Genomic DNA, 25,875 nt, shown 5'->3' with positions numbered 1-25,875 from the left:
CTACTGCTACTGCTACTGCTACTGCTACTACTACTACTACTACTACTACTACTACTACTACTACTACTACTACTACTACTACTACTACTACTACTGCTATCTTAATCAGTCCCAGTCTCCGACCATCCCTGCCACTTGCTCGCAGGTGTCTTAATCAGTTCCAAAGGTAAAAAACGCGACAGCAGCCTAACGGGACACCATATATGACCAGATGTCAAAATGAATATATTATAAATTGTAGCAAATTAAATAATAAAGAAAATAAGAAATGAAACATAAATACATTCTCAAATATTACACTTACAAACTGAAATAACATATAAATGATGAAACCATATAATGGCCACAGTTACACTCCCACCAAATCGCACACACGTGGGATTTCTCTGAACATAATTTGGTTATCTTCTAAATTAAATATTTCTTGTGGTCATTCAGCCGCTAGTTGTGCCCCTCCTGGGGACTTGTACAGAACTTGTAAGTCGCCCTGTATAAAAGCGTCAGCTAAATGACTAAATGTAAATATCATTATTAACATAAATTCCAGGCAAACATTAAATTAGTCTGCTTCAAGTAACGTTACAACCTTCTGTACAGGTATCAAGGAACACTTTTAGTTATATGTTTACCTTTTAAGGTGGTGTCACTCACCAGCAATTTCAAATTTCTCACCCTACCATCTGACCCCGTGTATGGCCCTTAAACATAGACAGGTAAGTAAGAGATCATGTATTTTGAGATTCTTCCTCCCTTCCACATAGATCGGATCAAAGCAGTCTATGCCAAGCAGTCTATGCCAGCGTAAGTGAAGGGTGGAGTTGCTTCCGATCTTGTGGTAAGTCACCCCCTCTTTGTCCTTCAGTACATCTTCTGTACTTTCTACACTTGACACATTCCGAGAATCTCTGTAGGCGATCCAATGATGATCTGTTTTCCTTTGCTTTAGTGTTGCACACAAAAGTCTTGTGGAGTTCAGGATCATCTTCCTTAATTTCTCCCACCTTGAGTTCTCTGACAGGTCGTTTTTTCTTCTTTTTTCTTTTTCCTTTTCTTTTCTTTTCCTTTTCTTTGAATGGTAACGGCATGTCGTAGTGACCATTGTTCTTTTGCCTGATGGTCTCTCTCAACTTCGACAGGCACTTGATATGTTCTTGAGACACAGGGTCATATTCTCCAGTTCTTTCTGAGAAGTCTGGTTCAAGAACTCTTATGTCTGAGGGAGTCATTTCTTTTACTTGGGTTCGGCTCACATAGTGTACTTCAGTTTTGAGATTAACAGAACGTTTCACACCTGCTGTTACTCGTCTCAATACTATGCGATGGCTGATTCCGATGTCTACACAGGGATTCCCATGGCCAACAATACTCCATCCAAGGTCTGTACGCTGTGCATAAGGCTGACTTTCTTCGCCAGACACAACTTCCCTTGGAAGCAGGGCTTGTGAGCAGTCGTACCCAATGAGCAGACCTACTTTACAGTCCTGCATAGGTGCAATCTTTCCTTGGAGGTGCTCTAGATGGGACCACGCTTTTGCAGTTCCATCTGTTGGTATGTGTGTTCTGTTGGCTGGAATGAAATCCCGAGTATAGACCGGTGGTAACAATATCTTCTTACCAGAGTAAAAGCCACGGATTTGTAAGTTGTCTATTCTTTCAGAGCTTACTACTGTGGTTCTTGAGGTCATAGTAGAGAGCTTGACTTTGACCTTGACTTTGGTTGCTTCCAACGCTTCTGCTACTTCCCTTATAACAAAGGTTGTGTCGCTTTGAGAATCCAACAGAGCGTAAACAAGGACTTCTTGTGTTGGTTGAGTCGTGGATGAAAGCCACACAGGAATTATTGCAGTTGTTTGTGTGTTAGCTTCATGAAGTATTACTCTATGTGAAGTAGAGTTTGTGGTTGTTTCTTTGCATTGTGTTTATTGAGGTCTTTCTTTGTACCATTGTTGACTTGTACTTGGCTTGTCTTCATTTAGCTTAGCTTGTGGTGGTATTTGTCCTTCTTTGGCTTGCTCCTCATGCAGACATGTAGGATGCTGCTTGTGGCACATGTCGCAAACATTCCTACTGTTGCAGCTCTTTGAGTAGTGACCAGACTTGAGACAACCAAAACATAGCTTTCCGGTTTGAACAAATTTGATTCTGTCTGTAACAGGTTCCTCCATGAACTTCCTGCATTTATGCAAAGTATGCCCGTACTTCTCACAGAAAATACATGTTATGACAGTCTTTTCATTGGAACATGTGGTCAGTGCCTTTGCTTCATGGCTTTGATATCTTGGGCATTTTGTTTTTTCAGTCTCACCTTGTTTCAGTGACTGTAGTGATGTAACAGGGTTGCAGGCAATTTTCGCTTCTCTTGTCAGAAACTTTACAAATTGGCTGAAGGAGGGGAATTGGTTACGCTCTTCTTCTTCTTGGATAACCATCCTGTTCCATCTCGCTGTTAGCCAATCAGGCAACTTTAAAAGAATTTTCCTGTTTTCATTACAGTCATTTAAAATGTTGATGTTGACCATGGCAGCCTCGCAACTCCTGAGAAAGTCTGCAAAATTCTCTGAGCTCAAAGCTGTCCTTAGATCCCATCTTGGGCCATCCTTGGAGCTTGTCTCTGTATGCTTTTGCTATTGTAAATGGATTTCCATATCTCTCCTCCAAAATCTTCCATGCTGCAACATAGGCAGATTTGGTTCCAAGTAAGAAATAGCCATCAAGTGCTTTCTTAGCTTGTCCACTTACATACCTACGGAGGTAGTATATCTTCTCCTTGTCTTCAATGCTCTTCTGATCAATCAGTATTTCAAAGGAAAGTTTCCAGTCATTGTATTTCAATGGGTCCCCACTGAATAATGAAGGTTCAGGAATTGGAATTCTGTTGACACTTAAAGCACCTGCCAGCATCTTAACAAGCTCTGCTGTACTGTCATTTGAGGAGGTGGTCACAACTTGTGGTACGGGAGACGTATACAGGGACAGAGGACTTGTGGGAGCAAGCACTTTGTTGTCTGCTACCCTCTCATGTTCTAGTAGTACGTCTTTCCGCTCTTCTTCTGTGGCCTCCACTTGATCGTACACAAGAATTCTTGCTCGTGCTGCATTAAGACCTTTCACTGCCTCCAAATGCTGTATCTTTCTCCGCTTTTCCTCCAGAGTCCTTTGTATAGCTCCCTGTTCTTCTTCCAGTTGAGCTTTAAATTTAGCTTCCTCTTCCTCTCTCTTTATTCTTCGTTCAAGCTCTTCTGCTTCTTGTCCTAAACAACGTTTAACCTCGTCTGTTCTTCGTTCAAGCTCTTCTGCTTCTTGTCCTAAATGACGTTTAACCTCTTCTGCTTCTCGTTCTAAACGACGCTTTATGCCTGCTGCCTCTTGATCAGCTAGCTTCTTTTTAGCTTCTGCTTCTAGGCACTGCATTTCCAATTGTTCTTTTTCTTGTTCTTTTAACACTTCCAGAACAGCTTGGCTTGCAGCAGCATCAGCGACAGCATCTCGTCGCTTTACAGAAGAACTGCTTGAATGCACTGAGGTGCCTTTCCTGGAAGAAGTGGCAGAACCAGATTTATAGGCGCTTTTCCTGGAAGAAGTGGCAGAACCAGATTTATAGGTGCTTGAGTCAAAGAGAGAGCCTGCTTCTGGCCACTCTTTCTCTCCTTCTTCTAACACACTTCCCCCCAGTCTAAATGTGGCTCTGGACACAATTATCTCAGAAATCCCTGCACACAGATCCACTCTTAGACGTGTGTCCTGGTCTGGAGTTGAGATGTCACGTAGTTCATCATAAATATGCTGCACATCATTAGAAAGACCTGTGACATCTGTAATGATATCAGTAAGCAGCTCATCAGACAAATGTTCTGTTGATTGTGATAACGGACCTTTCGAAGATTTAACTTGTGTCCTCCATTTATTGTAAATGTAATTAAATCTTTGTTGTAGCGCTTTGATCTTATCCTCCTGCATTGCTTTACCCTTCTCTGTTAGAGTTCTGGTTCTTTGAGATCGTTTTGGTACCTCTTGCTGGGCTTCAGCACCTTCTGGCTGACCTTCTTCAGGTCGGTCTTGGGAATTTGCACTATCCTTAACACTGTCCCCTACTTCAATTGCAGGCCTAATTGGCTCTGTCATTGTAAATCACTACTTTAAATTGACCAAAATTTGTAAAGAAAAAATTGTAAATACACCTTTAAAATGTGTTGTACTCAAATTTGAATTAAATGCAATACTATCCGAACAAATCAAATTGCTTAATTCAATTGGCTTTCACAATAACCTCTACATATATATTAAGCACTTCAGAACGCTTAGGAACATGAATATTAGATGCCAATAATAGCCTTCACCTATAAATTATACGTGCCTTTTATAGGTTATAATTTCCAAAACACACTTTAAATTAGAAATGTGTGTTCAATCAGAAAATATTTATACTTTAACGTTGACACCTTAATGTGTACAAATGGTTAGCTTCAGTTAAATTATATAGGCAAATAAATCAAAACGTTTTTAGCACGCACACCACAGTAATTAGAATTCACAGTCAAATATATTATAGAAACGTTTACAAAGCACTCTTCTTGACCTGACCACTCTTAACTTATAATGTCCAAGTCCTTTATGGCTTTATCTTGAAACGCTGCTCATTATACGGTGTGCATCTTCTTACTTTTTTGTGTTTATGCATGTAGTGCGTATTGTTTGTGACTCATCTGTCCTTTGATGTCGGCGCGCAGGCAGCGCAGCAAACAATTGTCGGGGAAGGTCCGCTGGACGCCGGCCTTAAACTTGGACTTGCTTCATCGCCCACTTGCATCGATGAACAGTCGAGTTTTCACTGTAACTCCTTCCAAGCACTGCAGACACAAGTGGTTTCCTTTCGACGGGTTTATTAAAGGCTTGGTCCTCCAATCCACCGTGAAAACTTAAACAGAAACATACGTTGCGTCAGGTCAACACAAACAATAATATACACGTTATGAAAACAACACATCAGAAAAGCAAAATACAAACAAACATTTAATACCTCGTTGGCTGCATGCTACATAAAAAGGGGTCTTATTCTTCTGTTATTGGTAACAGTCTTGATAGTGGTACACTACACATAGTGGTACACTCTTAGAATTTAGAGAGCCTGTACAACTCGTCTCGGACCATTCCTGCCGCTTGCTCGCAGGTGTCTTAATCAGTCCCAGTCTCCGACCATCCCTGCCGCTTGCTCGCAGGTGTCTTAATCAGTTCCAAAGGTAAAAAACGCGACAGCAGCCTAACGGGACACCATATATGACCAGACGTCAAAATGAATATATTATAAATTGTAGCAAATTAAATAATAAAGAAAATAAGAAATGAAACATAAATACATTCTCAAATATTACACTTACAAACTGAAATAACATAAATGATGAAACCATATAATGGCCACAGTTACACTACTGCTATTATTGCTACTGCTACTGCTATTACTGCTACTGCTACTGCTACTGCTACTGCTACTGCTACTGCTACTGCTACTGCTACTGCTACTGCTACTGCTACTGCTACTGCTGCTACTGCTACTGCTACTACTACTACTATTACTACTACTGCTACTGCTACTGCTATTACTGCTACTGCTATTACTGCTACTGCTACTGCTACTGCTACTGCTACTACTACTGCTACTGCTACTGCTACTGCTACTGCTACTGCTGCTACTGCTACTACTACTACTACTACTGCTACTGCTACTGCTACTGCTACTGCTACTGCTACTGCTACTGCTACTACTGCTATTGCTACTGCTACTGCTACACAAGATGGCCGCAGTGTGAGAGGTCGTGTCTCAATTGCTCGTCTGTTTGTCGCAGTTTGTAGCCGATAATACTACTAATTTGTTCCACTTTAATTAGTTTGAGCAGTTTAACAATTTCAGTTTCAATGCAGTGTTTTTTTTCCCCCTTGTTTGTTCGTGAAAATGACAACTATTACACTGCAAAGTTTGATGGACACCATCGAGAAGAGCAAGACTGAAACGCTTCAAACGCTGAGACACATTGACTCAAAAGTGGATACAGTTCAGGCTGGCTTGACTAATATTCAGAACTCCCTGGAGATGTTGGGAGGTCAAGTCGAGTTAATTGAGGAGAGAGTCGGCAAGAACGAGAGTAATGTCGATAATCTACTTGTTCGGGTGAAAGTTCTAGAGGAACACAATGCTTACCTACGTGAGAAGACTGATGACCTGGAGAATCGGAGTCGTCAACTGAATCTTCGTGTCGTCGGAATCCCTGAGTCTGCTGAAGGCACCGATGTGATTGGGTTCATGTCCAAAATAATTCCATCGCTCGTGGGTCCGGATAACTTCCCCACCGCTCCAATCATCGAAAGAGCCCATCGCTCACCGACAAATCGTCAGAACGAGCGTGGCACGCCTAGGCCCATCATCATAAAGTTGCTCTACTTCCAGGACAAGGTGAAAATCCTTCGACTTGCCAGAGAGAGTAAGAAAGTGGAACTCAACGGGTCTCGTGTCTACTTCAACCCAGACCTCAGCGCAGACTTGGCGAGGCGTCACAAGAGCTTCGCCACCATCAAACGCAAGCTCCGCGAACGTAAGATCAAGTAGTTTGTTCGCTATCCATGTACATTGTGTGTCACCATTGATGGCAAAGAAGAAAGATTTAACTGTCCCAAGCTTGCTGAAAATGCCTTGATATCTTTACCGAACTCTCCAGAAGATATGCGGTACGAATGATGATGTTTATGACTGAGATAGTGCTCGGTAACTCTTCTTATGGTCCGAGCCGGCGTATTAATGAATTGGCCGTGCCCTCTCTTCTTCTTAATTCTCCTTTGTTCCTTCATATGAAGTGATGCCTTTGCATTATGAGTTTTGTTCTATTTGTGCCATGTTTATGATTTGGAAATATGTGCTCAATGTTAGCGTGAGCCTACTACATGGCTTCATTAATGGTACATGCTGTTGTGTTTACATTCTGAATGTCGTAGCGTAAATGCGTCACTTCCGGTAGCGCCTATGTGCGTACGTCACGTTAATACCGTGACTAATTCATAGTAGAGATTTATCAGAATGAAAGATTTAAAGTCTTTGATGCCGCCTGTAAATTTCAGGCTACAAACTTTCTTTTCTTTTTCTTTCTCTAAGAATACAGACAGAGCTTTGAGTTTATAGTGAATTCCCATAGACATGCCAGGTACTGCTGGGACATGCTGGGATTTAGTTTTGTGTTATGTATAGGGATGTCCCGATCCGATCACGTGATCGGGATCGGCGTCTATCACGTGCTTTTCAGAGGATCGGGGATCGGGAAAAAATTATAATAAAAATCGGCAGTCAAAAAAAGAAAAATTTTATTCAACAAACATGACCATGTCCACGTCTTAAACTCATACGGAGGCCTTAGTTTTGGTTTTAAATTACATATAATATATCATCATTAATGTATTTATTGTCACACAGAGCAGAATAATTGTCCACAACAAACACATTCCCCTTTAATTTACACCGCTGCAACAAACACATCCCTTTAATTTAGACTGGCTACACGCTCCACATCACAACAACAGACTCAAGGAAGCATGCCACGAGCTAACGCTAACACTAACGCTAACGCTACTCTCTGCTATGTTGTGGAGACTCAGGGAAGCATGCCACGAGCTAACGCTAACGCTACTCTCTGCTATGTTGTGGAGACTCAGTGAAGCATGCCGCGAGCTAACACTAACACTAACGCTAACGCTACTCTCTGCTATGTTGTGGAGACTCAGTGAAGCATGCCGCGAGCTAACACGGTTAATATCCACTGACTTGAGCAGCTAGACTTAATGTCAGAGGTTTGGAACTAAGCATTTTAAAATAGAAAGTCAAGCCAGTTGCAATGTTTGCAAGGAGGACAGGCTGGAGGCGAAGTTTTCAGACTAACTTTTCACCTGGAGGATAACGTGACTGAGGATTATCGTCGGCGTTTCAGACCAGAATGGACCATTACGTAAGTCGAACACTGAATGTATACTAATGTGCAAACATATATTGAAACTTTTAATATTTCTCATATGAAGCAGAAGCACATTTCTCAGGGTGAATGTAATAACAAAAGCCTCCGAGCTCACGCCCCGGACTATAGGCAACAGAGAGGCTTGTCTCGCTCCGCCAGTTTCTGACAAAAATGCGTCAAAATTGATTACTAATGTGAAAGATCGGATCAGAAACGATCGGATCGATAGATATTTAAAATCACATGATCGGGATCGGATCGGAAGCAAAAAAAAGCGATCGGGACATCCCTAGTTATGTATTTATGTTATGTTGTGTGTGTGTACTTGAATGTATGTCGCTCTCCTGCTCCCTGCTCATTATCCATTGTTCCTCCGTGCACAAGATTATATATCCCGTTGTTTTTGTTTCTTTTTTTTCTTCTTTTAATACAACTCTGGTATGATGAATACTTCTAAAGGTTTAAATGTTATTCACCTGAATATAAGGAGTCTGTACCCCAAAATCGATCTACTTAGAGCTTGGCTTGTCTACAATAATCCCAGTGTAATTACTGTGTCTGAGACATGGTTGCATAGTGCAATCTCTGACAATGAAGTTGAACTTGACAACTATGTTCTGTACAGAGCTGATAGGGCAGTGGAGGTTTCTCTATGACAACACGTGAAACACAAATTCACTCATAATTCATAATTATTATTAATTTACATATACCTATATATATATATATATATATATATATATATATATATATATATATATAAAAAAAAAAAAAAAAAAAAAAAAACTATATATATATTTTTTTTTTTAATTATTATTATTATTATTTTTTTATTATAAATGTTTTCCTCTGTAAAAAAAATGCCAGTGATTTTTTTTTTACAAAAATGGCCAAAATTGACAGCTCTGAGCAGGCCTGCACTGCAGTATTGCCTGCAGTAATTATTCGTGAAGAAAACTTCACAGGTGTGACCCATTGTTAAATAAATAATAAATAACAGCTAATCAAAATAGGCTATTAACTTCATCTAAGCACGGTCTGTGCAGTTAAACTCTTGCCATTGAATGGAGGGTTGATTGATTGACAGCCCTTGACATCCAATACACGGAGGTTGAATATGATTGGCAGCCTTGCAAATCCAATCAGAGTTTGCTGCATTGCAAAGTCAAAACGGGTCCAGCTGCATGTCCGGAGGATAGGTTTAGCTCGGGCCAATCTCAAGTTTCTCAAGTTTCTTTATTAGTTGTCATACAGAAGTACAGAATACTTTTATACAAATGTAACATAAAGAAGCATTTTGTATAAAAGTATTCTGTACTTCTGTATGACAACTAATAAAGAAACTTGAGAAACTTGAGATTGGCCCGAGCTAAACCTATCCTCCGGACATGCAGCTGGACCCGTTTTGACTATGTGAAAGTTGAGACTATGAGAAAGTTGTTTAGTAGTTAGTAAGATGTACAGCTATAACAAGTCAAGTCAGGCTAAATTAAACTTTGCGCCAACATTAGGACCGAAGTATAAACCAGCAACTGAGCAACATGAAGAAGTGGACTTATGCATCTGGATCAGAAAAAACGTTGTGGATGAAAAAGTAAGTAGGCTACAGTGCTTGTATGCTAACAGTAGCTAGCCAGCTTAGCCTACATCACAATGATAATCACCAAGCTAACTTACTGTACACTCTGTAGGGCTGGGCAATTAATCGAAACAGAATCGCGATATCGATTCATAGACCTATGCAATCTCATTTCTAAGTTATGACTATTTTCTTTTATTAAATTTTTTTTTTTTTTTTTTTTTTTTTTACTTTTTAAATAATTTTATCTGGGTTGAACATGATTTGTGGAACTCCCTCTGGTGTTGTGGTCGTGGTATTCACTGACCTTTGGGAAGTATTTCGACATGCACATGGGTATCTTAGTGGTGTAGTGTATCTTGTAGACCAGGCCCATTGCAAGTTGCTGTACTCTGTCGTCTACTCTAAGCCATCCTAGGTTGTCAAAGTGGACAGGGGTGAGGTGGGTTTTAGGAGTAAGGTCAAGCAGTAGTCTGACCAGTTTGTTTTGTGATGTTTGTAATCTTGTTTTTAGTGCCTTTGAGGTGCTTTGGTACCATGAGGTGCAAGCATAGTCGTAGTACCCTTGAATGAGTGCTCCTGTTAGAGTCTTCAAGGTATTCTTGTTTACCAGAGAGGAGATCCGGTACAGGAATCTAGTTCGTTGGTTGACTTAGTTTTATTACATTGGATCCCATTTTGTCACAGGAAAGATTTGCCTTAGGATGGAACCCAGGTAGGTAATTTCATCTTTCCTTTTAAGATAAGATAAGATATTCCTTTATTGATTCCCCTTGGGGAAATTCAGGCATCATAGCAGCATGGGGGAAGGGGGGGGGGGGGGGGGTACAGGTAGTGAAAACAACACAAGCAGTGTAAACAAATAGGTCAATATAATTTACTATCTAACTAACTGAAATATACATTATTCATTATTCACAGTATCACAGTATCCACATAAGGTGCAGTATGCATAAGGTAGTGTTATTGTCCTACTTGGGTTCCTATTAGTTCTAGGTCGATGTCTGGCAGCAGTCGCTGCCCACTGTTGTGGAGCCTGATGGCCACTGGTATGAAGGACTGTCCGAGGCGGTTAGTTGAGTGTCGGGGGGGTATGAGTCTGTGGCTTCCTTGTCACCTTCACCTAATATGTTTTGATCTGGTCAGGTGCGCTGTCACCTAAAATGTTTTGATCTGATCAGGTGCGCTGTCAACTAATATGTTTTGATCTGGTCAGGTGCGCTGTCACCTAATATGATTTCATCTGGTCAGGTGCGCTGTCACCTAATATGATTTCATCTGGTCAGGTGCGCTGTCACCAGGGCCGCCTGGGAGAAATGCGAGGCCCTGTGCGAGATTTTTTTCCATACAGTCAACATATTCTTAAATAATAGCGCTGCCCGAGGCGGGGCATGATACAGTCAACATATAGCAAAAGAGAGAGCGAGAGAGAGCTCCCGTTCTACAGTCAATATACAGTGTACAGAGAGAGAGAGAGAGAGAGAGAGAGACACATTGGAAATAAATTGAAATGCTATTTGGCCCTAAACAGAGAGTACACAGTGGCAGAATACCTGAGCACTGTGACTGAAGATCCTTGACTATGTACAGACTCAGCGAGCACAGCCTAGCCATCGAGAAAGGCCGCCATAGGCAGACTGTGTGTGTTAGAAAGAGAGAGAGAGAGAGAGAGAACATGTGTGTTTGTCATGTGTGTGTGTGTTAGAGAGAGAGCATGTATGAGAGATCCAAAAGGACAAAGATCAACACATAAATCCCAGAGAGAGAGAGAGAGAGAGAGAGAGAGACACATTGGAAAGAAATTGAAATGCTATTTGGCCCTAAACAGAGAGTACACAGTGGCAGAATACCTGAGCACTGTGACTGAAGATCCTTGACTATACAGACTCAGCGAGCACAGCCTAGCCATCGAGAAAGGCCGCCATAGGCAGACTGTGTGTGTTAGAAAGAGAGAGAGAGAGAGAGAGAGAGAGAGCATGTGTGTTAGAGAGAAAGCATGTATGAGAGAGAGAGAGAGAGAGAGAGAGAGCATGTGTGTGTGTGTTAGAGAGAGAGCATGTATGAGAGATCCAAAAGGACAAAGATCAACACTTAAATCCAAAGAGAAGAGGGTCTATACCAGAGAAACCAAAGCAGCAAGGAGCCAATGGCCGACATCAGCTAAATAGGCTAGCCAGGTACTGTGACACCAGGCCACACACAGCTTTGGCCAACGGCCCAACGCTACCCAAGCTACACAAACGACCAAGACATTCACACACAGCACATGTCGTATCTCCAAATGTTGTGAAGTAGCATATGTTTTGCCTGGAAAAAAACATCGTTATTAACAAAACATTCGGGAAGGGAAGGAAGGAAGACTGGGGTAATGTCATGACATTTTCATTAATCTTACCTGCACCAAGGAACGCAGGGCGAAAGGCCGCAACACAGGTCTCCACGTTGACGAAAGGCCTCTCGCTGTCGGGACAAAAATAAGCTGCTGCCAGAGCCTTGTCATGGTGCAGGCCCGACTACATCTTCTGTCAAAGATGATGTCGTAGTCAGAGTGCCAGAACCCCCTGCTATTCTCACGGCTAATGTCAATGGTCGTAGCACAAGCTAACAGCTAACTCAAGGCTAACTGATAGCATCAAACGAACGTTCCCAGCCGAGCGCAGCCGGCAGTTAACGTCGAAGCTAAACAGCTAACTGGCTAACAGTTAGCTCAACCAGGCTATCGCTAACCATTAGCTAACGCAGAAGCAAGCTATGCGGCTACATACAGCCAGGTGCTGGACACCAGGCACACACCGTTAGCTACTAGTAGTACTACAATAGCTAGTCGGCCAGTTTAGCTCCAGAGAGTGAGAGAGAGAGAGAGAGAGAGAGCGATGTCCACGGCGGGAATAGAATAGAGTTAATAGAATAGGTTAAAAACTCACCAAACGTCCAAGAGGATGGAGACAACCGCGTGGAGTTGACGAAGTTCATCTGCCAAACGACCATCCTCTTCATCTTGGCTGCAGGTTAGCTAACGCTAGATAGCCTTTAGCTAAGCTAGCTACTAGCCGACATCATCATTGGCCATGGCTATATCCCGACTGCATCATGACAAGGCTCCGGCCATTTGTCCCGCCTTTCGTCAACGTTCCTTGGTGACTGACCGACTGATAATGACCGACCTTGGCTGGCATAACTAAGCATAATAGTCAAAAGCTGCACGCGCGAAATATTCAAACGCAGCTGACTCTTCTTCTTCTTCTTCGTTTAAGTTTCCGGCGGCGTACTATGATGTAAGTAACCACTCCCTTCATTGAAACCAATAGTATGTCTGCTGCAGAGCACCAGAGCTCCAATAGTGACCCAGGTGCAGACCCAGGAACAAGTCAGACACATTCTACAAACGTGTCTAATGTGAAATATATAAGCATATAAGCTAAACTAGATTTTAGGTATGTGATGAAAAAGGGCCTCGCGGGAAGGGGGGCCTCGCAAAAAAATAAAAAAAAATAAAAAAAATAAAAATAAAAAAAATAATAAATAAAAAATATTTTTTTTTAATTGTTTTTTATTTTTTATTTTGCGAGGCCCCCCTTCCCGCGAGGCCCTGTGCGACCGCACTGCTCGCACACCCCCTGAGGCGGCCCTGGCTGTCACCTAATATGTTTTCATCTGGTCAGGTCCGCTGTCACCTAATGTTAATATGTTTTCATCTGTGTCCACTGACCACTGACACACAGTGGGGGATGTTTTAAAAATATTATTTAATATATAATATAATATAATAATTTGTGCTTCACCTAAAAATTTGGTCAGCAGCCTCCACTGTGATAGGGGTACTAGAGGTGGAGGAGTGGCTACATATGTCAAATCAAATCTGACATCTGAGCTCCTCAGGCCAAGGGTAAACCCTATAAACTTTGAGTGTCTTTTTATTAAAATGTCTTTTCATGAAAATAAGCAGTTGACCATAGGAAATATTTATAGACCTCCTGATTCTCCCTCTGAATCTACAAATGATATATTATCCACCACTAACTTTTTAGATCGGTCAAATGAAATTATTATCTTGGGTGACTTTAACATCAACTGGCTAGATCGATCATCTAGTAATGCTTGAAACCTATTTGGCAGTGTCAATTTAACTCAACTCATTAGTGAGCCTACTAGAGTTGATACTAGATCCAAGTCCCTGCTAAATTGGATTCTCGTCTCACACCCGGACAGAATTTCAAATTCTGGTGTGTTACCTGATAGTTTCAGCGACCATTCTATCATCTTCTGCATTTGGAAGATAAAGTTACCACGTCTACCACCAAAATGTATCAGGATAAGACAATGTAGGAATTTGAATATTGAGCACTTTATTCAAGATATAACATCTATAAATTGGGACAGGTTTAAATGTATTCCATTTGTTGAAGATGCATGGAATTTCTTCTACACTGAGCTTACTAATGTTATTGACCATCATGCTCCCTGGAAGATGCTCAAAGTAAAGGGTAGACACTTGCCCTGGATTAATAGTGAATTTATAAATCTGTATAAACAAAGAGATAAGGCTTGGGAAAAGCATCGTCTGACAAAGGATTCTGCCGACTTCATTGCATATAAACAAATACGGAACTTATGTACAACTAAAACAAGAAATGCTAAATCCAACTATTTCAAAGATTGTTTAAGCAATGAATTTAGCAATCCAAAACAGTTTTGGAAGAGAATCAACAGCATTACTAAGAAGTCATCTATAAATCCCACTCATATTAGAATTAATAATGAAGTTGTCAATGATCCCTCCTCAATTGCACTTGCCTTTAATCAGCACTTTAATTCTGTCTCCAGACTCAAATTTAATGACTCCTCATATTCCGATGTGCCTCTTAATAACACCAGATGCAACAGCTCTTTTTCCTTTAGAAGTATCCGTCCGCTTGATGTTCAGAAGGTCATTGATGAATTAAGATTGGGTACTAGCTGTGGTTCAGATGGTATGGAGATCAAATTCATCAAACTTGCATCTCATGTATTATCATATCCTTTGTCTGATTTATTTAATTTATCTTTAACAACTAATGAAACTCCATTAAGCTGGAAATGTGCAAAGGTCATTCCATTGCATAAATGTGGTGATCCTTCTGATCTCAATAATTATAGACCAATCTCAATTATTAATAGTATAGCAAAAGTATTTGAAAAACTAATTTTTAATCAATTATCCCATTATGTTAATGATTCTCATATTTTATCACCATGCCAATCTGGTTTCAGGCCAAACTACTCCACAACTACAGCCCTTCTGAAGTTGACCAATGATGTTCACTCAGCAATGGACAATAACATGGTTACTGGTGCAATATTTATAGATCTCACAAAGGCTTTTGATTTGGTTGATCATTATCTTCATCTTGACAAACTGTGTGCTATTGGTGTATCTAATAATTCTTTACTTTGGTTCAATTCCTATCTCCACCAGAGACGTCAGTGTGTATCATATCAGGGTAAACAGTCTGATTTTTTGATTATGGATAAAGGTGTTCCTCAAGGATCATCTTTAGGACCATTATTATTTTCTATATTTGTTAATGATCTCACCCTGATACCATCTGACTGTCTTACTCAATTGTATGCTGACGATACAGTGATTTATTCTTCTAAGTCTGATATTGGTAACGTCGAACCGTCCGACTACATGCCAGCTGGACCAGCTACCCTCCCCACTCCTCCAGACCATAGCACCGGACATCCTCCCATTCCTAACTGCAACCATCAACTCCTCACTCAACTCGGGGGTGGTCCCCACCTCCCTAAAACAAGCCAGAGTCACGCCCCTCATAAAAAAACCAACCCTGAACCCCACCGTCATAGCCAACTATCGTCCTGTCTCTCTTCTCTCCTTTCTTTCTAAAACACTTGAACGTGCTGTATCCAACCAACTTACTGCTTATCTCTTACAGAATGACCTCCTAGACCCCAATCAGTCTGGCTTCCGGACTGGCCACTCCACAGAAACGGCCCTCATTGCAGTCACAGAGGCACTTCACTTAGCAAAAGCGAAAGGCCTCTCCTCTGTCCTGATTCTCCTAGATCTATCTGCAGCCTTCGACACAGTCAACCATCAGATCCTCCTCATGGCCCTCGCAGGAATGGGAGTGGCTGGATCTGCGCTGACATGGCTGACATCATACCTCAACGACCGCTCCTACCAAGTGTCATGGAGAGGGACTCTGTCGGCCACCCGCCCCCTCCGGACGGGTGTCCCCCAGGGCTCGGTCCTAGGACCCCTTCTCTTCTCCCTCTACACTAAATCACTGGGTAACATTATCACGTCTCATGGCTTCTCATATCATTGTTATGCCGATGATACTCAACTCTTCCTCTCCTTCCCTCCCTCAGATATCCACGTCTCTGAGCGGATCTCGGCCTGTCTGTCCGACATCTCCGCCTGGATGACGACCAACCACCTCAAACTGAACCTAAGCAAAACAGAATTGCTCCACCTGCCGGCCAAATCCTCCCCCCTGACCGACCTCTCCATCACAGTCGAGAATGCAGCTGTGACCGCGTCCCCGACCGCCAAGAACCTTGGTGTTGTCCTTGACGACCAGTTGAACTTCTCTGCTCACATCGCAGCGAACCTGCAGATTCCTCCTGAGCAACGTCAGAAGGATACGCCCCTTCCTGACAAAAGAAGCCACCCAACTCCTCGTCCAATCAACAGTCATCTCCCGCCTCGACTACTGCAACGCACTGCTAGCTGGCCTCCCGGCTACTGCCACCAAGCCTCTTCAACTCATTCAAAACGCAGCGGCCCGCCTGATATCAAACCTACCGAAGTCGGCCCATGTCACCCCACTTCTTAGGGACCTGCACTGGCTCCCCATTGCTGCACGTATCCGCTTCAAGGCCCTCGACCTAGCATACCGTGCAGCAAAGGGAACCGCTCCCGCCTACCTCCGGTCAATGGTCTCTAACTACACACCCTCAAGACCCCTACGCTCTGCATCTTCTGGCCGCCTCAGACCTACTCCTATCCAAGCTCCCGGAGGGTCATCAAAGAGAAGCCGCCTATTCTCAGTCCTTGCCCCACAATGGTGGAATGAACTACCCATCCCAGTTAGGACAGCCGAATCCCATCCAATCTTTCGCAGTCGACTAAAGACTCACTTCTTCAACCACTATCTGAAATGATTAAAAAAAAAATAAAAAAAAATAAAAAAAAATTAAATCTAACCCTGACTAACCTTACTGTCATGCACTTGTCCTAATAAACTAACCTACACTGTAACACGCAACACTTGATGAACATTGTTACTCAGCTGATAGAGTTGTACCCTTCTTGCTGTCTTGTCGTACAGAACTTGTAAGTCGCTTTGGATAAAAGCGTCAGCTAAATGACTAAATGTAAATGTAAATGTAAATGATATTCAACAAATTCAGTACTCTTTACAGACTCATTTTGATGCAAATGTCGATGAATATAAGTATCTGGGTCTTTGGCTTGATTTTCAACTCACCTTCAAGTCACATATTGATGCTGTGATGAAGAAAACAAATTGTAGCCTGAGAATATTGTATCGTTCTATTAACTGTTTTTCTCTTCAGGTTAGGAAAAGAATCATTATACAGCTAGTACTTCCAATAATGGATTACGCAGACATAGTCCATCAAAACACCACACTAACAAATCTCCGTCCTTTAAATGTTACTTATAATAGTGTTTGCAGATTTATATTGAGGTGTCCTTCCCATCACTGTCTTATGTTTGAGTTGTTAAACTGGCTTTCTCCCCAATTCAGAAGACATTTTCCTTGGTTGCTTTTTGTTTACAAATGTATTTACTTTAATTATCCCCCCTATCTAAAGCAGTTCTTAACACCATATAGTTCAACTTATAATTTAAGACACACGGATCTTCCTTTCTTTAGTATACCTCGAACCATCAAAGCTATCGGTCGACTTGCCTTTAAATATAAAACACCAGCTGATTGGAACAAACTGCCTAGTTCACTCAGATCTCTTACTTCTTACCGGTTATTCAAGATATCTTTGTTCACTCATCTACGGACTACTTGCACCTGTTATTGATTTACTGTGTTAGGGCTTAAATGTCGTTTTCAGATCAAATTATAATTTTGTTTGTGTTTTATAAGGGAACATATATATATATATATATTGGTGATCCTCTTGGGAGGTATCAGTGTGGATTGTGGGAGTGAGCTTGGGAGAGCGTCTGTCAGTGTATAAGTGCATTTGTTGTCTTGTTTTTTGTTTTGTTATGTATTGTATTGTATGTTTTGTATCCTATGTTAAGGACCCCCTCGAAAACGAGATAGCATATCTCAAGGGGTTTATCCTTCAAATAAATGTCAAATTTCAAAATTACTGCTACTGCTGCTACTGCTACTACTACTGCTACTGCTACTACTACTACTACTACTACTACTACTACTACTACTACTACTACTACTACTACTACTACTACTACTACTACTACTACTACTACTACTACTACTACTACTACTACTACTACTACTACTACTACTATTACTGCTACTACTGCTACTGCTACTGCTACTGCTACTGCTACTACTACTACTACTACTACTACTACTACTACTACTACTACTACTACTACTACTACTACTACTACTGCTACTGCTACTGCTACTGCTACTGCTACTGCTACTGCTACTGCTACTACTACTACTACTACTACTACTACTACTACTACTACTACTACTACTACTACTACTACTACTACTACTACTACTACTTACTGTCCTCTAAGCTGGACGCTGTAGTCTCCTTTGGCAGCAGTAGGTGGGGAAGCAGTGAATCACACAGAACACTTCACACATACTGGACACCTGAGGCTGGCTCAGGAGGTAGAGTAGTCGTCTGGAAATCCGGAGGTTCCCGGTTCGATTCCCGCTCCTCCCGGGTAGCATGTCGAAGTGTCCTTGAGCAAGACACTTAACCCCTAATTGCTCCCGATGTGCAGGTTGGCATGGTTGCCTCTGCCGTCGGTGAGTGAATGTGTAAAAATGTGAGGAACAAATTGGAAAGTGCTTTGGATAAAAGCGCTATATAAATGCACCATTTACCTATATACATGCATGCACACAGAAACTCTCTCTATTTCTTGTTGTCTTACACACACACACACACACACACACACACACACACACACACTCAGAATCTGTTTATATTTCTCTTTCTCGCTCTCTCTCTCTCACACACACACATACACACAGACACACACACACACACACACTGTGTGACACACACACACACACACACACACACTCACATTTTCACACACAAATCCTGGCTCAAGGCTATACGCAACCAGTGTTGCCAAGAGGAAAAGTGTCTGTCTGTCCGTTGGTCCGTCCATCCGTCTGTCTGTCTGTCTGTCTGTCTGTCTGTCTGTCTGTCTGTCTGTCTGTCTGTCTGTCTGTCTGTCTGTCTGTCTGTCTGTCTGTCTGTCTGTCTGTCTGTCTGTCTGTCTGTCTGTCTGTCTGTCTGTCTGTCTGTCTGTCTGTCTGTCTGTCTGTCTGTCTGTCTGTCTGTCTGTCTGTCTGTCTGTCTGTCTGTCTGTCTGTCTGTCTGTCTGTCTGTCTGTCTGTCTGTCTGTCTGTCTGTCTGTCTGTCTGTCTGTCTGTCTGTCTGTCTGTCTGTCTGTCTGTCTGTCTGTCTGTCTGTCTGTCTGTCTGTCTGTCTGTCTGTCTGTCTGTCTGTCTGTCTGTCTGTCTGTCTGTCTGTCTGTCTGTCTGTCTGTCTGTCTGTCTGTCTGTCTGTCTGTCTGTCTGTCTGTCTGTCTGTCTGTCTGTCTGTCTGTCTGTCTGTCTGTCTGTCTGTCTGTCTGTCTGTCTGTCTGTCTGTCTGTCTGTCTGTCTGTCTGTCTGTCTGTCTGTCTGTCTGTCTGTCTGTCTGTCTGTCTGTCTGTCTGTCTGTCTGTCTGTCTGTCTGTCTGTCTGTCTGTCTGTCTGTCTGTCTGTCTGTCTGTCTGTCTGTCTGTCTGTCTGTCTGTCTGTCTGTCTGTCTGTCTGTCTGTCTGTCTGTCTGTCTGTCTGTCTGTCTGTCTGTCTGTCTGTCTGTCTGTCTGTCTGTCTGTCTGTCTGTCTGTCTGTCTGTCTGTCTGTCTGTCTGTCTGTCTGTCTGTCTGTCTGTCTGTCTGTCTGTCTGCCTGCCTGCCTGCCTGCCTGCCTGCCTGCCTGCCTGCCTGCCTGCCTGCCTGCCTGCCTGCCTGCCTGCCTGCCTGCTGCCTGCCTGCCTGCCTGCCTGCCTGCCTGCCTGCCTGCCTGCCTGCCTGCCTGCCTGCCTGCCAGGGTGAAATTAATCCTGGTGTTAAAGGGGCTATGCATTGCTATTCCTAGCACTATTTGGGCAACTTTACACAATTCCTGTTGGTCTATTGAAGACATTTGTACGTTTAAAAAAAAAAAAATGCATTGTTTTATATTTCTAATCAAGTACTCAAAACCATCATTTTTCAGCCTCAAGAAATCAGGCTGTTATGGCCTGGCTCCGCCCATAAGCACTTTGAGTGACAGTGCCACACAGTCTGCACTGGTAGAGGGAGGGAGGGAGGGGGGGGGAAGAGAGAGAGAGAGAGAGAGAGAGAGAGAGAGCGAGAGAGGGAGGGGGTGGGAGAGAGAGATAGAGAGAGAGAGAGAGAGAAAAAAAAGACAGTCCGCCGGCAGCTTTTTTTTTTTTTTTTTTTTCAATCTCCCGTTTGCGTGTGTGGCGCGCTGCAGGTCCCCACCCAACCCCCCCCCCCCCAAGTGCTCTCTATCTCTCTCCCTTTCTCTCCCTTTCGAGTATGAGGAAATGTTTTTTTTGTTCTTTCTTTCAATCTCCCGTTTGCGTGTGTGGCGCGCTGCAGGTCCCCCCCCCCCCCCAAGTGCTCTCTATCTCTCTCACTTTCTCTCCCTCTCGAGTATGAGGAAATGTTTTTTTTTTTTCTTTCTTTCAATCTCCCGTTTGCGTGTGTGGCGTGCTGCAGGTCCCCCCCCCCCCCCCCCAAGTGCTCTCTCTCCCTCTCTCTTCCTTTCTCTCCCTCTCGAGTATGAGGAAATGGTTTCGCTGTGTACAGTCAGTCTAGGTAGAATGGGGGCGGGCATTAGCTCCAACCACAGAGCCAATCGCATCACTGTGCGCTACCCACAGCCCGAATGACGTGACTCAGGCCTTCAAATCAAAATGACCCGATTTACTAGAGGACGAAAGGGGCTGGGCTGAATCGGAGCAATCCGTCAATATGGTATTTAGACCCTAAAACACATTGATACGAACTCCTATTACTATAATGCAATGCTAGAGACTGAAAAATGACATTTATAATACATAGCCCCTTTAAATGAACTGGTTTTACTGTGTGGAGATTATAGGTATTACCTGCTCTATCTATAGGGGCCTGTTGGGAGGGATGTACCATGTTACCAGGGCTTGACATTAACGTTTTGGCTCACTAGCCACTGTGGCTAGTGGTTTTCCAAAGTCACTAGCCACTCAGCATTTTCACCAGCCAAAAATCACCACACTAAATAATTTTTTCGTCAATACGTTCCCATTTTATAGTGTGATGAATATGTTTTAAATCAAAATGCATATGATCGGTATCATGTTCCACCATGAATGCATGAAAGGGGGGGGACGGGGGGACGTCGTTTCTGATTATTGATTACCAATAACGGCATTCGTTATTGTAGCATCATACACTGATGTGTCATGATGTCATGATGTCATGTATGTTGTGTATGTGATAAATGTCACTATAAATTGAAAATGGGGGACCCTGATGTAAACAAGACAAACGTCTTTCTCTGGTCTGCATCCCCTTAACAATTGTGTGTATTGAGCCGTACTGTATTGTACCCATTCTGCAATCTGTTAAATAAAGTTTTCATTCATTCATCGGCTGGTTGGCTATGCTAACACGGCCTGATCAGCATGAAATCTACGTGAAATCGTTCTTACCTGTGGCCGGTTGGATCCCAAAAAGGATTTCCTAGTTATTGATCGCCATCTGGTAGATCGATATGTCCATTGGTTGATGCTATATTCCTTTACTGCATACTGAATTTGGCGTCGCAAAAGGTATGCTGACTTCTATCAGCATGTGACTTGCAACACCAGAGGCGGTAACATCCTAGATCACTGTTACACGCAATTTAAAGGTGGCTACAAGGCTCATTCTGATAGTGGCTTTGGTAAATCAGATCACGCGTCCATCTTTCTTTCACCAATGTACAAACAGAGAATCAAAAGTACTCCTGTAGTCTCGCGAGAGGTGCAGAAATGGGATTTGACGTCGGGGGAGACGCTCCAGTCTGCGTTTGACTGCACAGACTGGAATGTGTTCCGCGACACAGATAACATTAATGTCTACACGGAGACAGTGCTGGACTATGTTTGTACTTTGGTGGAAGAAACAATCCCCACTACCAAAATGAGAGTTTACCCAAATCAAAAACCCTGGGTAGACAAATCCGTCCGTGAAGCTCTGAGAGAGCGCACCAAAGCATACAACGACGGCCTAGTGGCAGGCAACATGAATGACCACAAGGTGGCGCGATACAACGTAAGGAGGACAGTGTCAGAGGCCAAACGGCGCTACAGGGATACAATTGAACTCCAGTTTGAACAAGCTGACTCTAGAGCTATGTGGCAGGGGCTCAAAACGATGACAGACTACAAAGGCGCCTCCCTCAAACTGAACAGTGACATCTCCTTAGCAAATGACCTCAATACCTTCTATGCAAGGTTTGATGCTGGTAATAACAACACCAGCTCACAAGCCACGGCAATGGGGGGGGGGGGGTCGGCTGCTGATGGAGGCGCAGTGTTCAGGGTAACAGAGCATGAGGTGAGGCGGACCTTTAAAAAAGTGAATATCAGGAAGGCAGCAGGTCCGGACGGCATCCCCGGCCGCGTCCTAAAAGTCTGTGCCGACCAACTGGCCCCAGTATTCACTGACATATTTAACCTGTCCTTAGAACAGGCTGTCATCCCCACCTGCCTGAAGAAGTCCACTATTATCCCTGTACCCAAAAAATCCAAGCCTGCTTGCCTCAACGACTACCGCCCTGTAGCTCTCACCTCCATAGCCATGAAGTGCTTTGAGAAGCTAGTAAAGGGCTACATCTGCTCCTCCCTCCCCATCAACATGGACCCCCTGCAATTTGCATACCGCCCCAACAGGTCCACGGAGGACGCCATAGCCCATGTGCTGCACAGCAGCATCACACCTGGACAAGAGGCAGGGGAACTATGTGAGAATGCTATTCATCGACTACAGCTCGGCATTCAATACCATAGTCCCCTCCATACTCATAGCCAAGCTCAGGGACCTGGGCTTGAACTATGACCTCTGCCAGTGGGTCTTGGACTTCCTGACTGGCAGACCCCAGGTGGTGAGAGCAGGCAACTGCACCTCCTCATCCATCACCCTCAACATAGGGGCCCCCCAGGGCTGTGTTCTGAGTCCCCTCCTCTACTCCCTGTACACACACGACTGTGTGGCTCAGCGGAGTAGCAATACAATCATCAAATTTGCTGATGACACAGTGGTGGTGGGCCTGATCTCTGCCAACGACGAGAGGGCCTACCTGGAAGAGGTCAAGGTCCTGGCGGGATGGTGCCAGGAAAACAGCCTCTCCCTGAACGTCAGCAAAACAAAGGAGATGATTGTGGACTTCAGGAGGTCGGGGGTCAAGGACTACAGCCCCCTCAGCATCGACGGGGCACCGGTTGAGAGAGTCAACAGCTTTAAGTACCTCGGAGCCTACATATCCGAGGACTTGACATGGACCACACACATTGACAGTGTTGTGAAGAAGGCACGACAACGCCTCTACTTCCTCAGGCGCCTAAGGAAGTTCCAAGTCAGTCAGAAGATCCTTAAGAACTTCTACTCATGTACAATAGAGAGCATCTTGACCGGCAACATCACCTCCTGGTTTGGGAATAGCACTGCACAAGACCGAAGCAGACTACAAAGAGTGACACGTTCAGCCGAACGCACAATTGGAGGGGGGCTCCCCACCCTCCAGAACATTTACAACAAGCGGTGCAAGGGGAAGGCTAAGAGAATCATCAAGGACTCCAGCCACCCGAACAACTGCCTCTTTGAACTGCTGCGGTCAGGCAAGCGATACCGGAGTCTCAAGGCGAGCACAGAAAGACTCAGAAGAAGCTTCTATCCCCAGGCCATCAGGCTGCTAAACGAACAATGAACACTACACAACAACAACCACCAAACGCACATAGCACACACATCCACACGCACACACTCACTTTAAACAAACACACTGTAGCACCCACTCCACACACTTTATAGCACACACCCACTTTAAACAAACACACTGTAGCACCCACTCCCCACACTTTATATTTATTGATGAAGGATTGCACTACAACTCGTACACCTTACTGTAAATTGTACCTAAATTGTACCTCATCCCATTTCTGCTTTGCACTATATAGTACTGTACATTAGTACACTGCATAGTATTATATATTATATGGTAACTCAGAACATTGTACATATGTCTATACCGAACACTGTGACCTCATTTTCTTCTTCTAAATTACATGCTATACTATGTTATTTGATACTATCTTGTCTAGCACAGTCTCTGGAGCGTAACAGTAAGAAGCATTTTGTATGAAAGTATTCTGTACTTCTGTATGACAACTATTAAAGAAACTTAAACTTATTCCATGCGATCTGATGAAAGCATAGCTTCACGCTAACAGAAAAAGTAGGCCTGAATGAAAAAAATTTACATCCGGTCTGAAAACAAGGGGTACTCCATTCTCGAGACAGCACCACTACCAGGATCTGGCCGGTAATGCACTTTTCCGAATTGTTGTGGGAGTTGTCGTATTATGTAGTATCACTTGGATTGACTTAATTATTGCCGATGCCTTTTGTAGACTACAATGCTTTTTTTTCATAGAAAAAAAGTCAACGGCCGGTAGAATTTGTTACCGGCCACAGCCAAATTCTACCAGCATTTGGCCGGTGGCCGCTGTTAATGTCAAGCCCTGCATGTTACCACACACACACCACACACACACACACACACACACACACACACACACACACACACACACACACACACACACGCACGCACACACGCACGCACGCACGCACGCACGCACGCGCGCACGCACACACACACACACACACACACACACACACACACACACACACACACACACACACACACACACACACACACACACACACACACACACACACACACACACACACACACTGGTGTCGGAACTGAGGTGGTAATTTAGTGTTATTACAGTGACTGGTGAAGGTGAGAGTTTGTAAAGTGTAGTTTTGGTTGTTAGGGTGTGTGTGTATGTGTGTGTGTGTGTGTGTGTGTGTGTGTGTGTGTGTGTGTGTGTGTGTGTGTGTGTGTGTGTGTGTGTGTGTGTGTGTGTGTGTGTGTGTGTGTGTGTGTGTGTGTGTGTGTGTGTGTGTGTGTGTGTGTGTGTGGTAACATGGTACATCCCTCCCGACAGGCCCCTATAGATAGAGCAGGTAATACCTATAATCTCCACACAGTAAAACCAGTTAATTTAACACCAGGATTAATTTCACCCTGGCTGGCTGGCAGGCAGGCAGACAGACAGACAGACAGGCAGACAGGCAGACAGACAGACAGACAGACAGACAGACAGACAGACAGACAGACAGACAGACAGACAGACAGACAGACAGACAGACAGACAGACAGACAGACAGACAGACAGACAGACAGACAGACAGACAGACAGACAGACAGACAGACAGACAGACAGACAGACAGACAGACAGACAGACAGACAGACAGACAGACAGACAGACAGACAGACAGACAGACAGACAGACAGACAGGGGGGGGGCATCTTTAGGGGGGAATACAAGGCCAACAGTAGATGCCACATGGAACACACAACTGGGACCCTGACTCTGAGATGCAGCTTAGCACTGTGTGTGTTTATTTCCTGCTCATACCGGTCAATATGTAATAACCAGTGTGTTTTGTTTTATTCCTATTCAAATTGTGAACGTTTCACCCACATTGAAAGAGCTGTTATGAGGACTAACACCAGAGGCTCAGCTCTAACCAGTCCATGCAACTCTGTAGGGAGCCCAGTCTGTAGGGAGCCCAGTCTGTAGGGACCCCAGTCTGTAGGGAGCCCAGTCTGTAGTGAGCCCAGTCTGTAGGGAGCCCAGTCTATAGGGACCCCAGTCTGTAGGGAGCCCAGTCTGTAGGGAGCCCAGTCTGTAGGGAGCCCAGTCTGCAGATCAGAACGTAC

The sequence above is a fragment of the Notolepis coatsorum genome, assembly GCF_963971535.1.
Source record: "Notolepis coatsorum genome assembly, chromosome: 4".
NCBI lineage: Eukaryota > Metazoa > Chordata > Actinopteri > Aulopiformes > Paralepididae > Notolepis > Notolepis coatsorum.
This window is presented reverse-complemented; position numbering follows the sequence as displayed.